This window comes from Calliopsis andreniformis, unplaced genomic scaffold, assembly GCF_051401765.1.
Source record: "Calliopsis andreniformis isolate RMS-2024a unplaced genomic scaffold, iyCalAndr_principal scaffold0024, whole genome shotgun sequence".
Lineage (NCBI taxonomy): Eukaryota > Metazoa > Arthropoda > Insecta > Hymenoptera > Andrenidae > Calliopsis > Calliopsis andreniformis.
The window spans coordinates 671,794-696,781 of NW_027480433.1; positions in this window are offsets into that span (position 1 = coordinate 671,794).

The following is a 24,988-nucleotide window of genomic DNA, read 5'->3' on the forward strand; positions in this document are numbered from 1 at the left end:
TAGGGCCTTAGCAGTCAACGCCCGAAGCATAAAACACAATAAAAATACAACAGTTTTTCCATCGTATAAAACGAATAATTGCCACCAGTATGAAACTTATGGTCATTTCTACTTTCCGAGCAATCTAGGCTTCAACCCTAGGGCGTTGCTCCAACAGATTGAATAGTTAGGGCCTTAGAAGTCAACGCCCGAAGCATAAAATGCAATAAAAATACAACAGTGTTTCCATCATATAACAGGAATAATTGCAACCAGTTTGAAAGTGATGGCCAATTCTACGTTCCGGGCAACCTAGGCTTCACTCTATTGCGTTGCTCCACCAGATCGAATAGTTAGTGCCTTAGATGTCAACGCCAGAAGCATAAAATACAATATAAATACAACAGTTTTTCCATCGTATAAAACGAATAATTGCAACCAGTATGAAAATTATGGTCATTTCTACGTTCCGGGAAACCTCGGCTTCACTCTAGGGCGTTGCTCCGCCAGATCGAATAGTTAGTGCATTTGAAGTCAACGCCAGAAGCATAAAATACAATATAAATACAACAGTTTTTCCATCGTATAAAACGAATAATTGCAACCAGTATGAAAGTTAACGTCATTTCTTCTTTCCGGGCAACCTGGGCTTCACCCTTGGGCGTTTCTCCAACAGATTGAATAGTTAGGGCCTTAGACGTCTACGCCGGAAGCATAAAATGTAATAAAAATACAACAGCTTTTCCATCGTATAAGAGGATTAATTGCAACCAGTTTGAAAGTGATGGTCATTTCTACGTTCCGAGCAACCTAGGCTTCACTCTAGGGCGTTGCTCCACCAGATCGAATAGTTAGGGCCTTAGAAGTCAACGCCAGAATCATAAAATACAATAAAGATGCAACAGCTTTTCCACCGTATTAAACGAATAATTTCAACCAGTGTGAATGTTATGGTCATTTCTACATTCCGAGCAACCTATGCTTCACTCTAGGACGTTGATCCAACAGATTGAATAGTTAGGGCCTTAGCAGTCAACGCCCGAAGCATAAAAACAATATAAATACAACAGTTTTTCCATCATATAACAGGAATAATTGCAACCACTTTGAAAGTGATGGTCATTTCTACGTTCCGGGCAACCTAGGCTTCACTCTAGGGCGTTGCTCTACCAGATCGAATAGTTAGGGCCTTAGAAGTCAACGCCAGAAGCATAAAATTCAATAAAGATGCAACAGTTTTTCCATCGTATAACAGGAGTAACTGCAAACAGTGTGAAAGTACTGGTCATTTCTACGTTCCGGGTAACCTAGGCTTCACTCTAGGGCGTTGTTCCACCAGATCGAACAGTCAGGGCCGAAGAAGGCAACGCCAGAAGCATAATATACAATATAAATATAACAGTTTTTCAATCGTATAAAGCGAATAATAGCAACCAGTGTGAAAGTTATGGTCATTTCTACGTTCCGGGCAACCTAGACTTCACCACAGGGCATTGTTCCACCAGATCGAATAGTTAGGGCCTAAGAAGTGAACGCCAGCAGCATAAAATACAATTTGAATACAACACTTTTTCCATTATATAAAACGAATAATTGCAACCAGTATGAAAGTTATGGTCATTTCTTCTTTCCGGGCAACCTAGGCTTCACCCTTGGGCGTTGCTCCAACAGATTGAATGGTTAGGGCCTTAGAAGTCAACGCCGGAAGCATAAAATGCAATAAAAATACAACAGTTTTTCCATCGTATAAAAGGATCAATTGCAACCAGTTTGAAAGTGATGGTCATTTCTACGTTCCGGGCAACCTAGGCTTCACTCTAGGGCGTTGCTCCACCAGATCGAATAGTTAGGGCCTTAGAAGTCAACGCCAGAATCATAAAATACAATAAAGATGCAACAGCTTTTCCACCGTATTAAGCGAATAATTTCAACCAGTGTGAATGTTATGGTCATTTCTACATTCCGGGCAACCTAGGCTTCACTCTAGCGCGTTGATCCAACAGATTGAATAGTTAGGGCCTTAGCAGTCAACGCCCGAAGCATAAAATACAATATAAATACAACAGTTTTTCCATCATATAACAGGAATAATTGCAACCAGTATGAAAGTTATGGTCATTTCTACGTTCCGGGCAACCTAGGCTTCACTCTATGGCGTTCTTCCACTACATCGAATAGCAACGGCCTCAGAAGACAACGCCAGAAGCATAAAATACAACAAAAATACAACAGCCTTTCCGTCCTATAACAGGAATAATTGCAACCCGTGTGAAAGTGATGGTCATTTGTACGTTCCAGGCAACCTAGGCTTCACTCTAGGGCGTTGTTCCACCAGATCGAATTGTTAGGGCCTAAGAACTCAACGCCAGAAGCATAAAATACAATATAAGTACAACAGTTTTGCCATCGTATAAAATGAATAATTGCAAACATTGCGAAGGTAATGGTCATTCCACGTTCCGGCCAACCTAGGCGTCACTCTAGTGCGTTGCTCCACCACATCTAATAGCTACGGCCTTAGACGTCAACGCCAGAAGCATAAAACACAATAAAAATACAACAGTTTTTCCATCGTATAAAACGAATAATTGCCACCAGTATGAAACTTATGGTCATTTCTACTTTCCGAGCAAGCCAGGCTTCACCCTAGGGCGTTGCTCCAACACATTGAATAGATAGGACCTTAGAAGTGAACGCCCGAACCATAAAATGCAAAAAAAATACAACAGTGTTTCCATCATATAACAGGAACAATTGCAACCCGTTTGAAAGTGATGGCCAATTCTACGTTCCGCGCAACCTAGGCTTCTGTCTAGGGCGTTGCTCCACCAGATCGAATAGATAGTGCCTTAGAAGTCAACGCCAGAGGCATAAAATACAATATAAATACAACAGCGTTTCCATCGTATAAAACGAATAATTGCAACCAGTATGAAACTTATGGTCATTTCTGCGTTCCGGGCAACCTAGGCTTCACCCTAGGGCGTTGTTCCACCAGATCGAATAGTTAGGGCCTAAGAAGTGAACGCCAGAAGCATGAAATGCAATATAAATACAACAGTTTTTCCATCATATAAAACGAGTAAATGCAACCAGTATGAAAGTTGTGGTCATTTCTACTTTCCGGGCAACCTAGGCTACACCCTAGGGCGTTGCTCCAACAGATTGAATAGTTAGGGCATTAGGAGTCAACGCCAGAAGCATAAAATACAATATAAATACAACAGTTTTTCCATCGTATAAAACGAATAATTGCAACCAGTGTGAAAGTTAACGTCATTTCTTCTTTCCGGGCAACCTGGGCTTCACCCTTGGGCGTTTCTCCAACAGATTGAATAGTTAGGGCCTTAGACGTCTACGCCGGAAGCATAAAATGCAATAAAAATACAACAGTGTTTCCATCGTATAAAACGAATAATTGCAAACAGTATGAAACTTATGGTCATTTCTACTTTCCGAGCAAGCTAGGCTTCACCCTAGGGCGTTGCTCCTACAGATTCAATAATTAGGACCTTAGAAGTGAACGCCCGAACCATAAAATGCAAAAAAAATACAACAGTGTTTCCATCATATAACAGGAATAATTGCAACCAGTTTGAAAGTGATGGCCAATTCTACGTTCCGGGCAACCTAGGCTTCTCTCTAGGGCGTTGCTCCACCAGATCGAATAGATAGTGCCTTAGAAGTCAACGCCAGAAGCATAAAATACAATATAAATACAACAGTTTTTCCATCGTATAAAACGAATAATTGCAACCAGTATGAAACTTATGGTCATTTCTACTTTCCGAGCAACCTAGGCTTCACCCTAGGGCGTTGCTCCAACAGATTGAATAGTTAGGGCCTAAGAAGTCAACGCCCGAAGCATAAAATGCAATAAAAATACAACAGAATTTCCATCGTATAAAACGAATAATTGCAACCAGTATGAAACTTATGGTCATTTCTACTTTCCGAGCAAGCTAGGCTTCACCCTAGGGCGTTGCTCCAACACATTGAATAGTTAGGACCTTAGAAGTGAACGCCCCAACCATAAAATGCAAAAAAAATACAACAGTGTTTCCATCATATAACAGGAACAATTGCAACCCGTTTGAAAGTGATGGCCAATTCTACGTTCCGTGCAACCTAGGCTTCTGTCTAGGGCGTTGCTCCACCAGATCGAATAGATAGTGCCTTAGAAGTCAACGCCAGAGGCATAAAATACAATATAAATACAACAGCGTTTCCATCGTATAAAACGAATAATTGCAACCAGTATGAAACTTATGGTCATTTCTGCGTTCCGGGCAACCTAGGCTTCACCCTAGGGCGTTGTTCCACCAGATCGAATAGTTAGGGCCTAAGAAGTGAACGCCAGAAGCATGAAATACAATATAAATACAACAGTTTTTCCATCATATAAAACGAGTAAATGCAACCAGTATGAAAGTTGTGGTCATTTCTACTTTCCGGGCAACCTAGGCTACACCCTAGGGCGTTGCTCCAACAGATTGAATAGTTAGGGCATTAGGAGTCAACGCCAGAAGCATAAAATACAATATAAATACAACAGTTTTTCCATCGTATAAAACGAATAATTGCAACCAGTGTGAAAGTGATGGTCATTTCTTCGTTCCGGGCAACCTAGGCTTCACTCTAGGGCGTTGCTCCACCAGATCGAATAGTTAGGGCCTTAGAAGTCAACGCTAGAATCATAAAATACAATAAAGATGCAACAGCTTTTCCACCGTATTAAACGAATAATTTCAACCAGTGTGAATGTTATGGTCATTTCTACATTGCGAGCAACCTATGCTTCACTCTAGGACGTTGATCCAATAGATTGAATAGTTAGGGCCTTAGCAGTCAACGCCCGAAGCATAAAATACAATATAAATACAACAGTTTTTCCATCATATAACAGGAATAATTGCAACCAGTTTGAAAGTGATGGTCATTTCTACGTTCCGGGCAACCTAGGCTTCACTCTAGGGCGTTGCTCCACCAGATCGAATAGTTAGGGCCTGAGAAGTCAACGCCAGAAGCATAAAATTCAATAAAGATGCAACAGTTTTTCCATCGTATAACAGGAGTAACTGCAAACAGTGTGAAAGTACTGGTCATTTCTACGTTCCGGGTAACCTAGGCTTCACTCTAGGGCGTTGTTCCACCAGATCGAACAGTTAGGGCCTAAGAAGGCAACGCCAGAAGCATAATATACAATATAAATGTAACAGTTTTTCAATCGTATAAAGCGAATAATAGCAACCAGTGTGAAAGTTATGGTCATTTCTACGTTCCGGGCAACCTAGACTTCACCACAGGGCGTTGTTCCACCAGATCGAATAGTTAGGGCCTAAGAAGTGAACGCCAGCAGCATAAAATACAATTTGAATACAACAGTTTTTCCATGATATAAAACGAATAATTGCAACCAGTATGAAAGTTATGGTCATTTCTTCTTTCCGGGCAACCTAGGCTTCACTCTATGGCGTTGTTCCACCAGATCGAATTGTTAGGGCCTAAGAACTCAACGCCAGAAGCATAAAATACAATATAAGTACAACAGTTTTGCCATCGTATAAAATGAATAATTGCAAACATTGCGAAGGTAATGGTCATACCACGTTCCGGCCAACCTAGGCGTCACTCTAGTGCGTTGCTCCACCACATCTAATAGCTACCGCCTTAGACGTCAACGCCAGAAGCATAAAACACAATAAAAATACAACAGTTTTTCCATCGTATAAAACGAATAATTGCCACCAGTATGAAACTTATGGTCATTTCTACTTTCCGAGCAACCTAGGCTTCAACACTAGGGCGTTGCTCCAACAGATTGAATAGTTAGGGCCTTAGAAGTCAACGCCCGAAGCATAAAATGCAATAAAAATACAACAGTGTTTCCATCATATAACAGGAATAATTGCAACCAGTTTGAAAGTGATGGCCAATTCTTCGTTCCGGGCAACCTAGGCTTCACTCTATTGCGTTGCTCCACCAGATCGAATAGTTAGTGCCTTAGACGTCAACGCCAGAAGCATAAAATACAATATAAATACAACAGTTTTTCCTTCGTATAAAACGAATAATTGCAACCAGTATGAAAATTATGGTCATTTCTATGTTCCGGGAAACCTCGGCTTCACTCTAGGGCGTTGCTCCGCCAGATCGAATAGTTAGTGCATTTGAAGTCAACGCCAGAAGCATAAAATACAATATAAATACAACAGTGTTTCCATCGTATAAAACAAATAATTGCAACCAGTATGAAACTTATGGTCATTTCTACTTTCCGAGCAACCTAGGCTTCACCCTAGGGCGTTGCTCCAACAGGTTGAATAGTTAGGGCCGTAGAAGTCAACGCCCGAAGCATAAAATGCAATAAAAATACTACAGTTTTTCCATCATATAAACGGAATAATTGCAACCAGTTTGAAAGTGATTGTCATTTCTACGTTCCGGGCAACATCGGCTTCACTCTAGGGCGCTGCTCCACCAGATCGAATAGTTAGTGCCTTAGAAGTCAACGCCAGAAGCATAAAATACAATAAAAATACAACAGTCTTTCCGTCCTATAACAGGAATAATTGCAACCCGTGTGAAAGTGATGGTCATTTGAACGTTCCAGGCAACCTAGGCTTCACTCTAGGGCGTTGTTCCACCAGATCGAATTGTTAGGGCCAAAGAAGTCAACGCCAGAAGCATAAGATACAATATAAATATAACAGTTTTTCCATCGTATAGAACGAATAATAGCAACCAGTCTGAAAGTTACGGTCACTTCTACGTTCCGGGCAACCTAGGCTACACCCTAGGGCGTTGCTCCAACAGATTGAATAGTTAGGGCCTTAGAAGTCAATGCCCGAAGCATAAAATGCAATAAAAATACTACAGTTTTTCCATCATATAAACGGAATAATTGCAACCAGTTTGAAAGTGATGGTCATTTCTACGTTCCGGGCAACATCGGCTTCATTCTAGGGCGTTGCTCCACCAGATCGAATACTTAGTGCCTTAGAAGTCAACGCCAGAAGCATAAAATACAATATAAACACAACAGTTTTTCCATCGTATAAAACGAATAATTGCAACCAGTATGAAAGTTAACGTCATTTCTACTTTCCGGGCAACACAGGCTTCACCCTAGGGCGTTGCTCCTACAGATTGAATAGTTAGGGCCTTAGAAGTCAATGCCCGAAGCATAAAATGCAATAAAAATACAACAGCTTTTCCATCATATAACAGGAATATTTGCAACCAGTTTGAAAGTGATGGTAATTGCTACGTTCCGGGCAACCTAGGCTTCACTCTAGGGCGTTGCTCCGCCAGACCGAATAGTTAGTGCCTTAGAAGTCAACGCCAGAAGCATAAAATACAATATAAACACAACAGTTTTTCCATCGTATAAGACAAATAATTGCTACCAGTATGGAAGTGATGGTCATTTCTACGTTCCGGGCAACCTAGGCCTCACTCTAGGGCGTTGTTCCACCAGATTGAATAGTTAGGGCCTAAGAAATCAACGCCAGAAGCATAAAATACAATATAAATATAACAGTTTTTCCATCGTATAAAACGAATAATTTCAACCAGTGTGATTGTTATGGTCATTTCTACATTCCGAGCAACCTAGGCTTCACTCTAGGGCGTTGATCCACCAGATAGAATAGTTAGGGCCTTAGAAGTCAACGCCAGAAGCAAAAAATTCAATAAAGGTGCAACAGTTTTTCCATCGTATAGCAGGAATAACTGCAAACAGTGTGAAAGTACTGGTCATTTCTACGTTCCTGGTAACCTAGGCTTCACTCTAGGGCGATGTTCCACCAGAGCGAATAGTTAGGGCCTAAGAATGCAACGCCAGAAGAATAAAATACAATATAAATACAACAGTTTTTCCATCTTATAATACGAATAATTGCAACCAGTATGAAAGTTAACGTCATTTCTACTTTCCGGGCAACCTAGGCTTCACCCTAGGGCGTTGCTCCAACAGATTGAATAGCTAGGGCCTTAGAAGTCAACGCCCGAAGCATAAAATACAATATAAATACAACAGTTTTTCCATGATATAACAGGAATAATTGCAACCAGTTTGAAAGTGATGGTCATTTCTACGTTCCGGGCAACCTTAGCTTCACTCTAGGGCGTTGCTCCACCAGATCGAATAGTTAGTGCCTTAGAAGTCAACGCCAGAAGCATAAAATGCAATATAAATACAACAGTTTTTCCAACGTATAAAACGAATAATTGCAACCAGTATTAAAGTTATGGTCATTTCTACGTTCCGGGCAACCTAGGCTTCACTCTATGGCGTTCTTCCACTACATCGAATAGCAACGGCCTCAAAAGTCAACGCCTGAAGCATAAAATACAGTAAAAATACAACAGTCTTTCCGTCCTATAACAGGAATAATTGCAACCCGTGTGAAAGTGATGGTCATTTGTACGGCCCAGGCAACCTAGGCTTCACTCTAGGGCGTTGTTCCACCAGATCGAATTGTTAGGGCCTAAGAAGTCAACGCCAGAAGCATAAGATACAATATAAATATAACAGCTTTTCCATCGGATAGAACGAATAATAGCACCCAGTGTGAAAGTTATGGTCACTTCTACGTTCCGGGCAACCTAGGCTTCACTCTAGGGCGTTGCTCCACCAGATCAAACAGTTAGGGCCTTAGAAATAAACGCCCGAAGCATAAAATACAAAATAAATAGAACAGTTTTTCCATTGTATAAAACGAATAATAGCAAACAGTGTGAATGTTATGGTCATTTCTACGTTCCCGGCAACCTAGGCTTCACTCTAGGGCGTTGCTCCACCAGATCAAACAGCTAGGGCCTTAGAAGTCAACGCCCGAAGCATAAAATACAATACAAATATAACAGTTTTTCCATCGTATAGAACGAATAATAGCAACCAGTATGAAAGTTAACGTCATTTCTACTTTCCGGGCAACACACGCTTCACCCTAGGGCGTTGCTCCTAAAGTATGAATAGTTAGGGCCTTAGAAGTCAATGCCCGAAGCATAAAATGCAATAAAAATACAACAGCTTTTCCATCATATAGCAGGAATTTTTGCAACCAGTTTGAAAGTGATGGTAATTGCTACGTTCCGGCAACATAGGCTTCACTCTAGGGCGTTGCTCCGCCAGATCGAATAGTTAGTGCCTTAGAAGTCAACGCCAGAAGCATAAAATACAATATAAACACAACAGTTTTTCCATCGTAAAAGACAAATAATTGCTACCAGTATGGAAGTGATGGTCATTTCTACGTTCCGGGCAACCTAGGCCTCACTCTAGGGCGTTGTTCCACCAGATTGAATAGTTAGGGCCTAAGAAATCAACGCCAGAAGCATAAAATACAATATAAATATAACAGTTTTTCCATCGTATAAAACGAATAATTTCAACCAGTGTGATTGTTATGGTCATTTCTACATTCCGAGCAACCTAGGCTTCACTCTAGGGCGTTGATCCACCAGATAGAATAGTTAGGGCCTTAGAAGTCATCGCCAGAAGCATAAAATTCAATAAAGGTGCAACAGTTTTTCCATCGTATAGCAGGAATAACTGCAAACAGTGTGAAAGTACTGGTCATTTCTACGTTCCGGGTAACCTAGGCTTCACTCTAGGGCGTTGTTCCACCAGAGCGAATAGTTAGGGCCTAAGAAGGCAACGCCTGAAGCATAAAATACAATATAAATACAACAGTTTTTCCACCTTATAATACGAATAATTGCAACCAGTATGAAAGTTAACGTCATTTCTACTTTCCGGGCAACCTAGGCTTCACCCTAGGGCGTTCTTCCACTACATCGAATAGCAACGGCCTCTGAAGTCAACGCCTGAAGCATAAAATACAATAAAAATACAACAGTCTTTCCGTCCTATAACAGGAATAATTGCAACCCGTGTGAAAGTGATGGTCATTTGAACGTTCCAGGCAACCTAGGCTTCACTCTAGGGCGTTGTTCCACCAGATCGAATTGTTAGGGCCAAAGAAGTCAACGCCAGGAGCATAAGATACAATATAAATATAACAGTTTTTCCATCGTATAGAACGAATAATAGCAACCAGTCTGAAAGTTATGGTCACTTCTACGTTCCGGGCAACCTAGGCTACACCCTAGGGCGTTGCTCCAACAGATTGAATAGTTAGGGCCTTAGAAGTCAATGCCCGAAGCATAAAATGCAATAAAAATACTACAGTTTTTCCATCATATAAACGGAATAATTGCAACCAGTTTGAAAGTGATGGTCATTTCTACGTTCCGGGCAACATCGGCTTCATTCTAGGGCGTTGCTCCACCAGATCGAATAGTTAGTGCCTTAGAAGTCAACGCCAGAAGCATAAAATACAATATAAACACAACAGATTTTCCATCGTATAAAACGAATAATTGCAACCAGTATGAAAGTTAACGTCATTTCTACTTTCCGGGCAACACAGGCTTCACCCTAGGGCGTTGCTCCTACAGATTGAATAGTTAGGGCCTTAGAAGTCAATGCCCGAAGCATAAAATGCAATAAAAATACAACAGCTTTTCCATCATATAACAGGAATATTTGCAACCAGTTTGAAAGTGATGGTAATTGCTACGTTCCGGGCAACCTAGGCTTCACTCTAGGGCGTTGCTCCGCCAGATCGAATAGTTAGTGCCTTAGAAGTCAACGCCAGAAGCATAAAATACAATATAAACACAACAGTTTTTCCATCGTATAAGACAAATAATTGCTACCAGTATGGAAGTGATGGTCATTTCTACGTCCCGGCAACCTAGGCCTCACTCTAGGGCGTTGTTCCACCAGATTGAATAGTTAGGGCCTAAGAAATCAACGCCAGAAGCATAAAATACAATATAAATATAACAGTTTTTCCATCGTATAAAACGAATAATTTCAACCAGTGTGATTGTTATGGTCATTTCTACATTCCGAGCAACCTAGGCTTCACTCTAGGGCGTTGATCCACCAGATAGACTAGTTAGGGCCTTAGAAGTCAACGCCAGAAGCATAAAATTCAATAAAGGTGCAACAGTTTTTCCATCGTATAGCAGGAATAACTGCAAACAGTGTGAAAGTACTGGTCATTTCTACGTTCCTGGTAACCTAGGCTTCACTCTAGGGCGATGTTCCACCAGAGCGCATAGTTAGGGCCTAAGAATGCAACGCCAGAAGCATAAAATACAATATAAATACAACAGCTTTTCCCATCTTATAATTCGAATAATTGCAACCAGTATGAAAGTTAACGTCATTTCTACTTTCCGGGCAACCTAGGCTTCACCCTAGGGCGTTGCTCCAACAGATTGAATAGCTAGGGCCTTAGAAGTCAACGCCCGAAGCATAAAATACAATATAAATACAACAGTTTTTCCATGATATAACAGGAATAATTGCAACCAGTTTGAAAGTGATGGTCATTTCTACGTTCCGGGCAACCTTAGCTTCACTCTAGGGCGTTGCTCCACCAGATCGAATAGTTAGTGCCTTAGAAGTGAACGCCAGAAGCATAAAATGCAATATAAATACAACAGTTTTTCCAACGTATAAAACGAATAATTGCAACCAGTATTAAAGTTATGGTCATTTCTACGTTCCGGGCAACCTAGGCTTCACTCTATGGCGTTCTTCCACTACATCGAATAGCAACGGCCTCAAAAGTCAACGCCTGAAGCATAAAATACAGTAAAAATACAAGAGTCTTTCCGTCCTATAACAGGAATAATTGCAACCCGTGTGAAAGTGATGGTCATTTGTACGCCCCAGGCAACCCAGGCTTCACTCTAGGGCGTTGTTCCACCAGATCGAATTGTTAGGGCCTAAGAAGTCAACGCCAGAAGCATAAGATACAATATAAATATAACAGTTTTTCCATCGGATAGAACGAATAATAGCACCCAGTGTGAAAGTTATGGTGACTTCTACGTTCCGGGCAACCTAGGCTTCACTCTAGGGCGTTGTTCCACCAGATCAAACAGTTAGGGCCTTAGAAGTAAACGCCCGAAGCATAAAATACAAAATAAATAGAACAGTTTTTCCATTGTATAAAACGAATAATAGCAACCAGTGTGAATGTTATGGTCATTTCTACGTTCCCGGCAACCTAGGCTTCACTCTAGGGCGTTGCTCCACCAGATCAAACAGCTAGGGCCTTAGAAGTCAACGCCCGAAGCATAAAATGCAATACAAATATAACAGTTTTTCCATCGCATAGAACGAATAATAGCAACCAGTGTGAAAGCTAACGTCATTTCTACTTTCCGGGCAACCTAGGCTTCACCCTAGGGCGTTGCTCCAACAGATTGAGTAGTTAGGGCCTTAGAAGTCAACGCCCGATGCATAAAATACAAAATAAATATAACAGTGTTTCCATCGTGTAAAACGAACAATTGCTACCGGTGTGAAAGTTATGGTCATTTCTACGTTCCGGTCAACCTAAGCTTCACCATAGGGCGTTATTCCACCAGATCGAATAGTTAGAGCCTAAGAAGTGAACGCCAGAAGCATAAAATAGAATATAAATACAACAGTTATTCCATCATACAAAACGAACAATTGCAACCAGTATGAAAGCTAGGGTCATTTCTACTTTACGGGCAACCTGGGCTACACCCTAGGGCGTTGCTCTTACAGATTGAATAGTTAGGGCCTTAGAAGTTAATGCCCGAAGCATAAAATGCAATAAATATACAACAGTTTTTCCATCATATAACAGGAACATTTGCAACCAGTTTGAAAGTGATGGTAATTGCTACGTTCCGTGCAACTTATGCTTCACTCTAGGGCGTTGTTCCACCAGATCGAATTGTTAGGGCCAAAGAAGTCAACGCCAGAAGCATAAGATACAATATAAATATAACAGTTATTCCATCGTATAGAACGAATAATAGCAACCAGTCTGAAAGTTATGGTCACTTCTACGTTCCGGGCAACCTAGGCTACACCCTAGGGCGTTGCTCCAACAGATTGAATAGTTAGGGCCTTAGAAGTCAATGCCCGAAGCATAAAATGCAATAAAAATACAACAGCTTTTCCATCATATAACAGGAATATTTGCAACCAGTTTGAAAGTGATGGTAATTGCTACGTTCCGGGCAACCTAGGCTTCACTCTAGGGCGTTGCTCCGCCAGATCGAATAGTTAGTGCCTTAGAAGTCAACGCCAGAAGCATAAAATACAATATAAACACAACAGTTTTTCCATCGTATAAGACAAATAATTGCTACCAGTATGGAAGTGATGGTCATTTCTACGTCCCGGCAACCTAGGCCTCACTCTAGGGCGTTGTTCCACCAGATTGAATAGTTAGGGCCTAAGAAATCAACGCCAGAAGCATAAAATACAATATAAATATAACAGTTTTTCCATCGTATAAAACGAATAATTTCAACCAGTGTGATTGTTATGGTCATTTCTACATTCCGAGCAACCTAGGCTTCACTCTAGGGCGTTGATCCACCAGATAGACTAGTTAGGGCCTTAGAAGTCAACGCCAGAAGCATAAAATTCAATAAAGGTGCAACAGTTTTTCCATCGTATAGCAGGAATAACTGCAAACAGTGTGAAAGTACTGGTCATTTCTACGTTCCTGGTAACCTAGGCTTCACTCTAGGGCGATGTTCCACCAGAGCGCATAGTTAGGGCCTAAGAATGCAACGCCAGAAGCATAAAATACAATATAAATACAACAGCTTTTCCCATCTTATAATTCGAATAATTGCAACCAGTATGAAAGTTAACGTCATTTCTACTTTCCGGGCAACCTAGGCTTCACCCTAGGGCGTTGCTCCAACAGATTGAATAGCTAGGGCCTTAGAAGTCAACGCCCGAAGCATAAAATACAATATAAATACAACAGTTTTTCCATGATATAACAGGAATAATTGCAACCAGTTTGAAAGTGATGGTCATTTCTACGTTCCGGGCAACCTTAGCTTCACTCTAGGGCGTTGCTCCACCAGATCGAATAGTTAGTGCCTTAGAAGTGAACGCCAGAAGCATAAAATGCAATATAAATACAACAGTTTTTCCAACGTATAAAACGAATAATTGCAACCAGTATTAAAGTTATGGTCATTTCTACGTTCCGGGCAACCTAGGCTTCACTCTATGGCGTTCTTCCACTACATCGAATAGCAACGGCCTCAAAAGTCAACGCCTGAAGCATAAAATACAGTAAAAATACAAGAGTCTTTCCGTCCTATAACAGGAATAATTGCAACCCGTGTGAAAGTGATGGTCATTTGTACGCCCCAGGCAACCCAGGCTTCACTCTAGGGCGTTGTTCCACCAGATCGAATTGTTAGGGCCTAAGAAGTCAACGCCAGAAGCATAAGATACAATATAAATATAACAGTTTTTCCATCGGATAGAACGAATAATAGCACCCAGTGTGAAAGTTATGGTCACTTCTACGTTCCGGGCAACCTAGGCTTCACTCTAGGGCGTTGTTCCACCAGATCAAACAGTTAGGGCCTTAGAAGTAAACGCCCGAAGCATAAAATACAAAATAAATAGAACAGTTTTTCCATTGTATAAAACGAATAATAGCAACCAGTGTGAATGTTATGGTCATTTCTACGTTCCCGGCAACCTAGGCTTCACTCTAGGGCGTTGCTCCACCAGATCAAACAGCTAGGGCCTTAGAAGTCAACGCCCGAAGCATAAAATACAATACAAATATAACAGTTTTTCCATCGCATAGAACGAATAATAGCAACCAGTGTGAAAGCTAACGTCATTTCTACTTTCCGGGCAACCTAGGCTTCACCCTAGGGCGTTGCTCCAACAGATTGAGTAGTTAGGGCCTTAGAAGTCAACGCCCGATGCATAAAATACAAAATAAATATAACAGTGTTTCCATCGTGTAAAACGAACAATTGCTACCGGTGTGAAAGTTATGGTCATTTCTACGTTCCGGTCAACCTAAGCTTCACCATAGGGCGTTATTCCACCAGATCGAATAGTTAGAGCCTAAGAAGTGAACGCCAGAAGCATAAAATACAATATAAATACAACAGTTATTCCATCATACAAAACGAACAATTGCAACCAGTATGAAAGCTAGGGTCATTTCTACTTTACGGGCAACCTGGGCTACACCCTAGGGCGTTGGTCTTACAGATTGAATAGTTAGGGCCTTAGAAGTTAATGCCCGAAGCATAAAATGCAATAAATATACAACAGTTTTTCCATCATATAACAGGAACATTTGCAACCAGTTTGAAAGTGATGGTAATTGCTACGTTCCGTGCAACTTATGCTTCACTCTAGGGCGTTGTTCCACCAGATCGAATTGTTAGGGCCAAAGAAGTCAACGCCAGAAGCATAAGATACAATATAAATATAACAGTTTTTCCATCGTATAGAACGAATAATAGCAACCAGTCTGAAAGTTATGGTCACTTCTACGTTCCGGGCAACCTAGGCTACACCCTAGGGCGTTGCTCCAACAGATTGAATAGTTAGGGCCTTAGAAATCAATGCCCGAAGCATAAAATGCAATAAAAATACTACAGTTTTTCCATCATATAAACGGAATAATTGCAACCAGTTTGAAAGTGATGGTCATTTCTACGTTCCGGGCAACATCGGCTTCACTCTAGGGCGTTGCTCCACCAGATCGAATAGTTAGTGCCTTAGAAGTCAACGCCAGAAGCATAAAATACAATATAAATACAACAGTTTTTCCATCGTATAAAACGAATAATTGCAACCAGTATGAAAGTTAACGTCATTTCTACTTTCCGGGCAACACAGGCTTCACCCTAGGGCGTTGCTCCTAAAGATTGAATAGTTAGGGCCTTAGAAGTCAATGCCCGAAGCATAAAATGCAATAAAAATACAACAGCTTTTCCATCATATAGCTGGAATATTTGCAACCAGTTTGAAAGTGATGGTAATTGCTACGTTCCGGGCAACATAGGCTTCACTCTAGGGCGTTGCTCCGCCAGATCGAATAGTTAGTGCCTTAGAAGTCAACGCCAGAAGCATAAAATACAATATAAACACAACAGTTTTTCCATCGTAAAAGACAAATAATTGCTACCAGTATGGAAGTGATGGTCATTTCTACGTTCCGGGCAACCTAGGCCTCACTCTAGGGCGTTGTTCCACCAGATTGAATAGTTAGGGCCTAAGAAATCAACGCCAGAAGCATAAAATACAATATAAATATAACAGTTTTTCCATCGTATAAAACGAATAATTTCAACCAGTGTGATTGTTATGGTCATTTCTACATTCCGAGCAACCTAGGCTTCACTCTAGGGCGTTGATCCACCAGATAGAATAGTTAGGGCCTTAGAAGTCATCGCCAGAAGCATAAAATTCAATAAAGGTGCAACAATTTTTCCATCGTATAGCAGGAATAACTGCAAACAGTGTGAAAGTACTGGTCAGTTCTACGTTCCGGGTAACCTAGGCGTCACTCTAGGGCGTTGTTCCACCAGAGCGAATAGTTAGGGCCTAAGAAGGCAACGCCAGAAGCATAATATACAATATAAATACAACAGTTTTTCCATCATACAAAACGAATAATTGCAACCAGTATGAAAGTTAACGTCATTTCTACTTTCCGGGCAACCTAGGCTTCACCCTAGGGCGTTGCTCCAACAGATTGAATAGTTAGTGCCTTAGAAGTCAACGCCGGAAGCATAAAATGCAATAAAAATACAACAGCTTTTCCATCGTATAAAAGGATTAATTGCAACCAGTTTGAAAGTGATGGACATTTCTACGTTCCGGGCAACCTAGGCTTCACTCTAGGGCGTTGCTCCACCAGATCGAATAGTTAGGGCCTTACAAGTGAACGCCAGAAGCATAAAATAAGATATAAGTGCAACAGCTTTTCCATCGTATAAAATGAATAATTGCAAACATTGCGAAAGTAATGGTCATTCCACGTTCCGGGCAACCTAGGCGTCACTCTAGTGCGTTGCTCCACCACATCTAATAGCTACGGCCTTAGACGTCAAAGACAGAAGCATAGAATACAATAAAGATGCAACAGCTTTTCCATCGTATAAAACGAATAATTGCACCCAGTGTGAAAGTAATGGTCATTTCTACTTTCCGCGCAACCTAGGCATCACCCTAGTTCGTTGCTCCAACAGATTGAATTGTTAGGACCTTAGAAGTCGATGCACGAAGCATAAAATGCAATAAAAAGACAACAGTCTTTCCATCATGTAACAGGAATAATTGCAACCAGTTTGAAAGTGATGGTCATTTCTACGTTCCGGGCAACCTAGGCGTCACTGTAGGGCGTTGGTCCACCACAGCTAATAGCTACGGCCTTAGAAGTCAACGCCAGAAGCATAAAATACAATATCAATACAACAGCTTTTCCGTCGTATAAAATGAATAATTGCAAACAGTGTGAAAGTACTGGTCATTTCTACGTTCCGGGTAACCTAGGCTTCACTCTAGGGCGTTGTTGCACCAGATCGAACAGTTAGTTCCTAAGAAGTCAACGCCAGAAGCATAAAATACAATATAAATATAACAGTTTTTCCATCGTATAAAACGAATAATAGCAACCAGTGTGAAAGTTCTCGTCATTTCTACGTTCCGGGCAACCTAGGCGTCACCCTAGGGCGTTGCTCCACCACATCTAATAGCTACGGCCTTAGAAGTCAACGCCAGGAGCATAAAATACAATATAAATACAACGGCTTTCCCATCGTATAAAACGAATAATTGCAAACAGTGTGAAGGTAATGGTCATTTCTACGTTCCGGGGATCCTAGGCGTCACTCTAGGGCGTTGCTCCACCATATCTAATAGCTAAGGCCTTAGAAGTCAACGCCAGAAGCACAAAATACAATGAAAATGCAACAGTTTTTCCATCGTATAGCATGACTAATTGCAACCAGTGCGAAAGTAATGATCATATCGACATTTCGGTCATCCTAGGATTAACTCTGAGGAGTTGCTCCACCAGATCGAAGAGTTAGGGCGTAAGAAGTGAACGCCAGAAGCATAAAATACAATATAAATACAACAGTTTTTTCATCGTATAAAACGAATAATTGCAACCAGTATGAAAGTTATGGTCATTTCTACTTTCCGGGCAACCTAGGCTTCACCCTATGGCGTAGCTCCCACAGATTGAATAGTTAGGGCCTTAGAAGTCAATGCCCGAAGCATAAAATGCAATAAAAATACAACAGTTTTTCCATCATATAACAGGATAAATTGCAACCAGTTTGAAAGTGATGGTCATTTCTACGTTCCGGGCAACCTAGGCTTCACTCTAGGGCGTTGCTCCACCAGATCGAACAGCTAGGGCCTTAGAAGTCAACGCCCGAAGCATAAAATACAAAATAAATAGTACAGTTTTTCAATCGTATAAAACGAATAATTTCTACCAGTGTGGAAGTTATGGGCATTTCTACTTTCCGGGCAACCTAGGCTTCACCCTAGGGCGTTGTTCCACCAGATGGAATAGTTAGGGCCCAAGAAGTCATCGCCAGAAGCATAAAACACGATATAAATACAACAGTTTTTCCATCGTATAAAACGAATAATCGCAACCAGTATGAAAGTTATGGTCATTTCTACTTTCCGAGCAACCTAGGCTTCACCCTAGGGAGTTGCACCACCAGATCGAATAGTTAGGGCCTTAGAAGTCAACGCCCGAAGCATAAAATACAAGATATATAGAACAGTTTTTCCATCGTATAAAACGAATAGTTGCTACAGGTGTGAAAGTTATGGTCATTTCTACGTTCCGGGCAACCTAGGTTTCACTCCAGGGCGTTGCTCCACCAGTTCGCATAGTTAGGTCATAAGAAGTCAACGCCAGAAGCATAAAATACGATATAAATACAACAGCTTTTCCATCGTATAGAACGAATAATTGCAACCAGTGTGAAAGTAATGGTCATTTCTACGTTCCGAGCAAGCTAGGCGTCACTTTTGGGCGTTGCTCCACCGCATCTAATAGCTACGGCCTTAGAAGTCAACGCCAGAGGCATAAAATACAATATAAATACAACAGCTTTTCCATCGTACAAAATGAATAAGACCAAACAGTGTGAAAGTAATTGTCATTTCTACGTTCCGGTCAACCTAGGCGTCACTCTAGGGCGTTGCTCCATCACGTCTAATAGCTACGGCCTTAGAAGTCAATGCCAGAAGAATAAAATGCAATATAAATAGAACAGCTTTTCCATCGTTTAAAAAGAATAATAGCAACCAGTGTGAAAGTTATGGTCATTTCTACGTTCCGGGCAACCTAGGCTTCACTCTAGGGCGTTGCTCTACCAGATCGAATAGTTAGAGCCTTAGAAGTCTGCGCCAGAAGCATAAAATACAATATAAATAAAACAGATTTTCCATCGTATAAAACGAATAATTGCTACCAGTGTAAAAGTTATGGTCAGTTCTACGTTCCGGGCAACCTAGGCCTCACTCTAGGTCGTTTTTCCACCAGATCCAATTGTTAGGGCCTAAGAAGTCAACGCCAGAAGCATAAGATACAATATAAAAATAACAGTTTTTCCACCGTATAGAACGAATAATAGCAACCAGTGTGAAAGTTATGGTCACTTCTACGTTCCGGGCAACCTAGGCTACACCCTAGGGCGTTGCTCCAACAGATTGAATAGTTAGGGCCTTAGAAATCAATGCCCGAAGCATAAAATGCAATAAAAATACTACAGTTTTTCCATCATATAAACGGAATAATTGCAACCAGTTTGAAAGTGATGGTCATTTCTACGTTCCGGGCAACATCGGCTTCACTCTAGGGCGTTGCTCCACCAGATCGAATAGTTAGTGCCTTAGAAGTCAACGCCAGAAGCATAAAATACAATATAAATACAACAGTTTTTCCATCGTATAAAACGAATAATTGCAACCAGTATGAAAGTTAACGTCATTTCTACTTTCCGGGCAACACAGGCTTCACCCTAGGGCGTTGCTCCTAAAGATTGAATAGTTAGGGCCTTAGAAGTCAATGCCCGAAGCATAAAATGCAATAAAAATACAACAGCTTTTCCATCATATAGCAGGAATATTTGCAACCAGTTTGAAAGTGATGGTAATTGCTACGTTCCGGGCAACATAGGCTCCACTCTAGGGCGTTGCTCCGCCAGATCGAATAGTTAGTGCCTTAGAAGTCAACGCCAGAAGCATAAAATACAATATAAACACAACAGTTTTTCCATCGTAAAAGACAAATAATTGCTACCAGTATGGAAGTGATGGTCATTTCTACGTTCCGGGCAACCTGGGCCTCACTCTAGGGCGTTGTTCCACCAGATTGAATAGTTAGGGCCTAAGAAATCAACGCCAGAAGCATAAAATACTATATAAATATAACAGTTTTTCCATCGTATAAAACGAATAATTTCAACCAGTGTGATTGTTATGGTCATTTCTACATTCCGAGCAACCTAGGCTTCACTCTAGGGCGTTGATCCACCAGATAGAATAGTTAGGGCCTTAGAAGTCATCGCCAGAAGCATAAAATTCAATAAAGGTGCAACAGTTTTTCCATCGTATAGCAGGAATAACTGCAAACAGTGTGAAAGTACTGGTCATTTCTACGTTCCGGGTAACCTAGGCTTCACTCTAGGGCGTTGTTCCACCAGAGCGAATAGTTAGGGCCTAAGAAGGCAACGCCAGAAGCATAAAATACAATATAAATACAACAGTTTTTCCACCTTATAATACGAATAATTGCAACCAGTATGAAAGTTAACGTCATTTCTACTTTCCGGGCAACCTAGGCTTCACCCTAGGGCGTTCTTCCACTACATCGAATAGCAACGGCCTCTGAAGTCAACGCCTGAAGCATAAAATACAATAAAAATACAACAGTCTTTCCGTCCTAAAACAGGAATAATTGCAACCCGTGTGAAAGTACTGGTCATTTCTACTTTCCGGGCAACCTAGGCTTCACCCTAGGGCGTTGCTCCAACAGATTGAGTAGTTAGGGCCTTAGAAGTCAACGCCCGATGCATAAAATGCAATAAAAATACTACAGTTTTTCCATCATATAAACGGAATAATTGCAACCAGTTTGAAAGTGATGGTCATTTCTACGTTCCGGGCAACATCGGCTTCACTCTAGGGCGTTGCTCCACCAGATCGAATAGTTAGTGCCTTAGAAGTCAACGCCAGAAGCATAAAATACAATATAAATACAACAGTTTTTCCATCGTATAAAACGAATAATTGCAACCAGTATGAAAGTTAACGTCATTTCTACTTTCCGGGCAACACAGGCTTCACCCTAGGGCGTTGCTCCTAAAGATTGAATAGTTAGGGCCTTAGAAGTCAATGCCCGAAGCATAAAATGCAATAAAAATACAACAGCTTTTCCATCATATAGCAGGAATATTTGCAACCAGTTTGAAAGTGATGGTAATTGCTACGTTCCGGGCAACATAGGCTCCACTCTAGGGCGTTGCTCCGCCAGATCGAATAGTTAGTGCCTTAGAAGTCAACGCCAGAAGCATAAAATACAATATAAACACAACAGTTTTTCCATCGTAAAAGACAAATAATTGCTACCAGTATGGAAGTGATGGTCATTTCTACGTTCCGGGCAACCTAGGCCTCACTCTAGGGCGTTGTTCCACCAGATTGAATAGTTAGGGCCTAAGAAATCAACGCCAGAAGCATAAAATACTATATAAATATAACAGTTTTTCCATCGTATAAAACGAATAATTTCAACCAGTGTGATTGTTATGGTCATTTCTACATTCCGAGCAACCTAGGCTTCACTCTAGGGCGTTGATCCACCAGATAGAATAGTTAGGGCCTTAGAAGTCATCGCCAGAAGCATAAAATTCAATAAAGGTGCAACAGTTTTTCCATCGTATAGCAGGAATAACTGCAAACAGTGTGAAAGTACTGGTCATTTCTACGTTCCGGGTAACCTAGGCTTCACTCTAGGGCGTTGTTCCACCAGAGCGAATAGTTAGGGCCTAAGAAGGCAACGCCAGAAGCATAAAATACAATATAAATACAACAGTTTTTCCACCTTATAATACGAATAATTGCAACCAGTATGAAAGTTAACGTCATTTCTACTTTCCGGGCAACCTAGGCTTCACCCTAGGGCGTTCTTCCACTACATCGAATAGCAACGGCCTCTGAAGTCAACGCCTGAAGCATAAAATACAATAAAAATACAACAGTCTTTCCGTCCTAAAACAGGAATAATTGCAACCCGTGTGAAAGTACTGGTCATTTCTACTTTCCGGGCAACCTAGGCTTCACCCTAGGGCGTTGCTCCAACAGATTGAGTAGTTAGGGCCTTAGAAGTCAACGCCCGATGCATAAAATGCAATAAAAATACTACAGTTTTTCCATCATATAAACGGAATAATTGCAACCAGTTTGAAAGTGATGGTCATTTCTACGTTCCGGGCAACATCGGCTTCACTCTAGGGCGTTGCTCCACCAGATCGAATAGTTAGTGCCTTAGAAGTCAACGCCAGAAGCATAAAATACAATATAAATACAACAGTTTTTCCATCGTATAACCGGAATAATGGCAAACCGTGTGAAGGTAATCGTATGTTCTACGTTCCGGGCAACCTAGGCTTCACTCTAGGGCGGTGCTCCACCAGATCAAATAGTTAGGGCCTAAGAAGTCAACGCCAGAAGCATAAATTACAATATAAGTACAACAGCTTTTACATCGTATATAATGTATATTTGCAAACAGTGTGGAAGTAATGGTCATTTCTACGTTCCGGGCAACGTAGGCTTCACGCTAGGGTGTTGCTCCACCAGATGGAATAGCTAGGGCATTAGAAGTCAACGCCCGAAGCATAAAATGCAAAATAAATAGAACAGTCTTTCCTTTGTATAAAACGAATAACTGCAACCAGTGTGAAAGTACTGGTCATTTCTGCGTTCCGGGCAACCTAGGCATCATCCTAGGGCGTTGTTCCACCAGATGGAATAGTTAGGGCCTAAGAAGTCAACGCCAGAAGCATAAAATACGATATAAATACAACAGCTTTTCCATCGTATAAAACGAATAATGGTAACCAGTGTGAAAGTTATGGTCATTTCTACGTTCCGGTCAACCTAGGCTTCACTCTAGGGCGTTGCTCCAACAGACTGAATAGTTAGGGCCTTACAAATCAACGCCAGAGGCATAAAATACAATAAAGATGCAACAGTTTTTCCATCATATAACAGGAGTAACTGCAATCAGTGTGAAAGTAATCGTCATTTCTACGTTCCAGGCAACCTAGGCTTCACTCTAGGGCGTTGTTCCACCAGATCGAATAATTAGGGCCTAAGAAGTCAACGTCAGAAGCATAAAATACAATATAAATATAACAGTTTTTCCATCGTATAAAACGAATAATAGCAACCAGTGTGAAAGTTAAGGTCATTTCTACTTTCCGGGCAACCTAGTCTTCACCCTAGGGCGTTGCTCCAACAGATTGAATAGATAGGACCTTAGAGGTCAATGCCCGAAGCATAAAATGCAATAGAAATACAACAGTTTTTCCATCATATAATAGGAATAATTGCAACCAGTTTGAAAGTGATGGTCATTTCTTCGTTCCGGGCAACTTAGTCTTCACTCTAGGGCGTTGTTCCACCATATCGAACAGTTAGGGCCAAAGAAGCCAACGCCAGAAACATAAAATACAATATAAATATGACAGTTTTTCCATCGTATAAAACGAATAATAGCAACCAGTGTGAAAGTTATGGTCATTTCTATGTTCCGTGCAACCTAGGTTTCACCCTAGGGCGTTGTTCCACCAGATCGAATAGTTAGGGCCAAAGAAGTGAACGCCAGAAGCAAAAAATACAATATAAATACAACAGTTTTTCCATCATATAAAACGAATAATTGCAACCAGGATAAATTTATGGTCATTTCCACTTTCCGGGCAACCTAGCCTTCACCCTAGGGCGTTGCTCCAACAGATTGAATAGTTAGGGCCTTAGAAGTCAATGCCCGAAGCATAAAAGGCAATAATAGTACAACAGTTCTTCCATCATATAACAGGAATAATTGCAACCAGTTTGAATGTGATGGTCATTTATACGTTCCGGGCAACCTAGGTTTCACTCTAGGCCGTTGTTCCACCAGTTCGAATAGTTAGGGCCTAAGAAGTCAACGCCAGAAGAATAAAATCAATATAAGTACAACAGTTTTTTAAATCGTATAAAATGAACAATTGCAAACATTGTGAAAGTAATGGTCATTTCTACGTTCCGGGCAACGTAGGCGTCACTCTAGGGCGTTGCTCCACCACATCTAATAGCTACGGCCTTAGAAGTCAACGCCAGAAGAATAAAATACAATAAAGGTGCAACAGCTTTTCCATCGTATAAAACGAATAATTGCAACCAGTGTGAAAGTTATGGTCATTTCTACTTTCCAGGCAGCCTAGGCTTCACCCTAGGGCGTTGCTCCAACAGAATGAATAGTTAGGACCATAGAGGTCAATGCCCGAAGCATAAAATGCAATAAAAATACAACAGTTTTTCCATCATATAACAGGAATAATTGCAACCAGTTTGAAAGTGATGGTCATTTCTTCGTTCCGGGCAACTTAGGCTTCACTCTAGGGCGTTGTTCCACCATATCGAACAGTTAGGGCCAAAGAAGTCAACGCCAGAAGCATAAAATACAATATAAATACAACAGTTTTTTCATCGTATAAAACGAATAATTGCAACCAGTGTGATAGTTATGCTCATTTCTACGTTCCGGGCAACCTAGGCTTCACCCTAGGGCGTTGCTCCAACAGATCGAATAGTAAGGGCCTTAAAAGTCAATGCCCGAAGCATAAAACACAATATAAATACAACAGCTTTTCAATCGTATAAAACGAATAATTGCAACCAGTGTGAAAGTTATGGACATTTCTACATTGCGGCCAACCTAGGCTTCACCCTAGGGCGTTGCTCCACCAGATCGAATAGTTAGGGCCTTAGAAGTCAACGCCAGAAGCATAAAATACAATAAAGATGCAACAGTTTTTCCATCGTATAACATAGAATAACTGCAAACAGTGT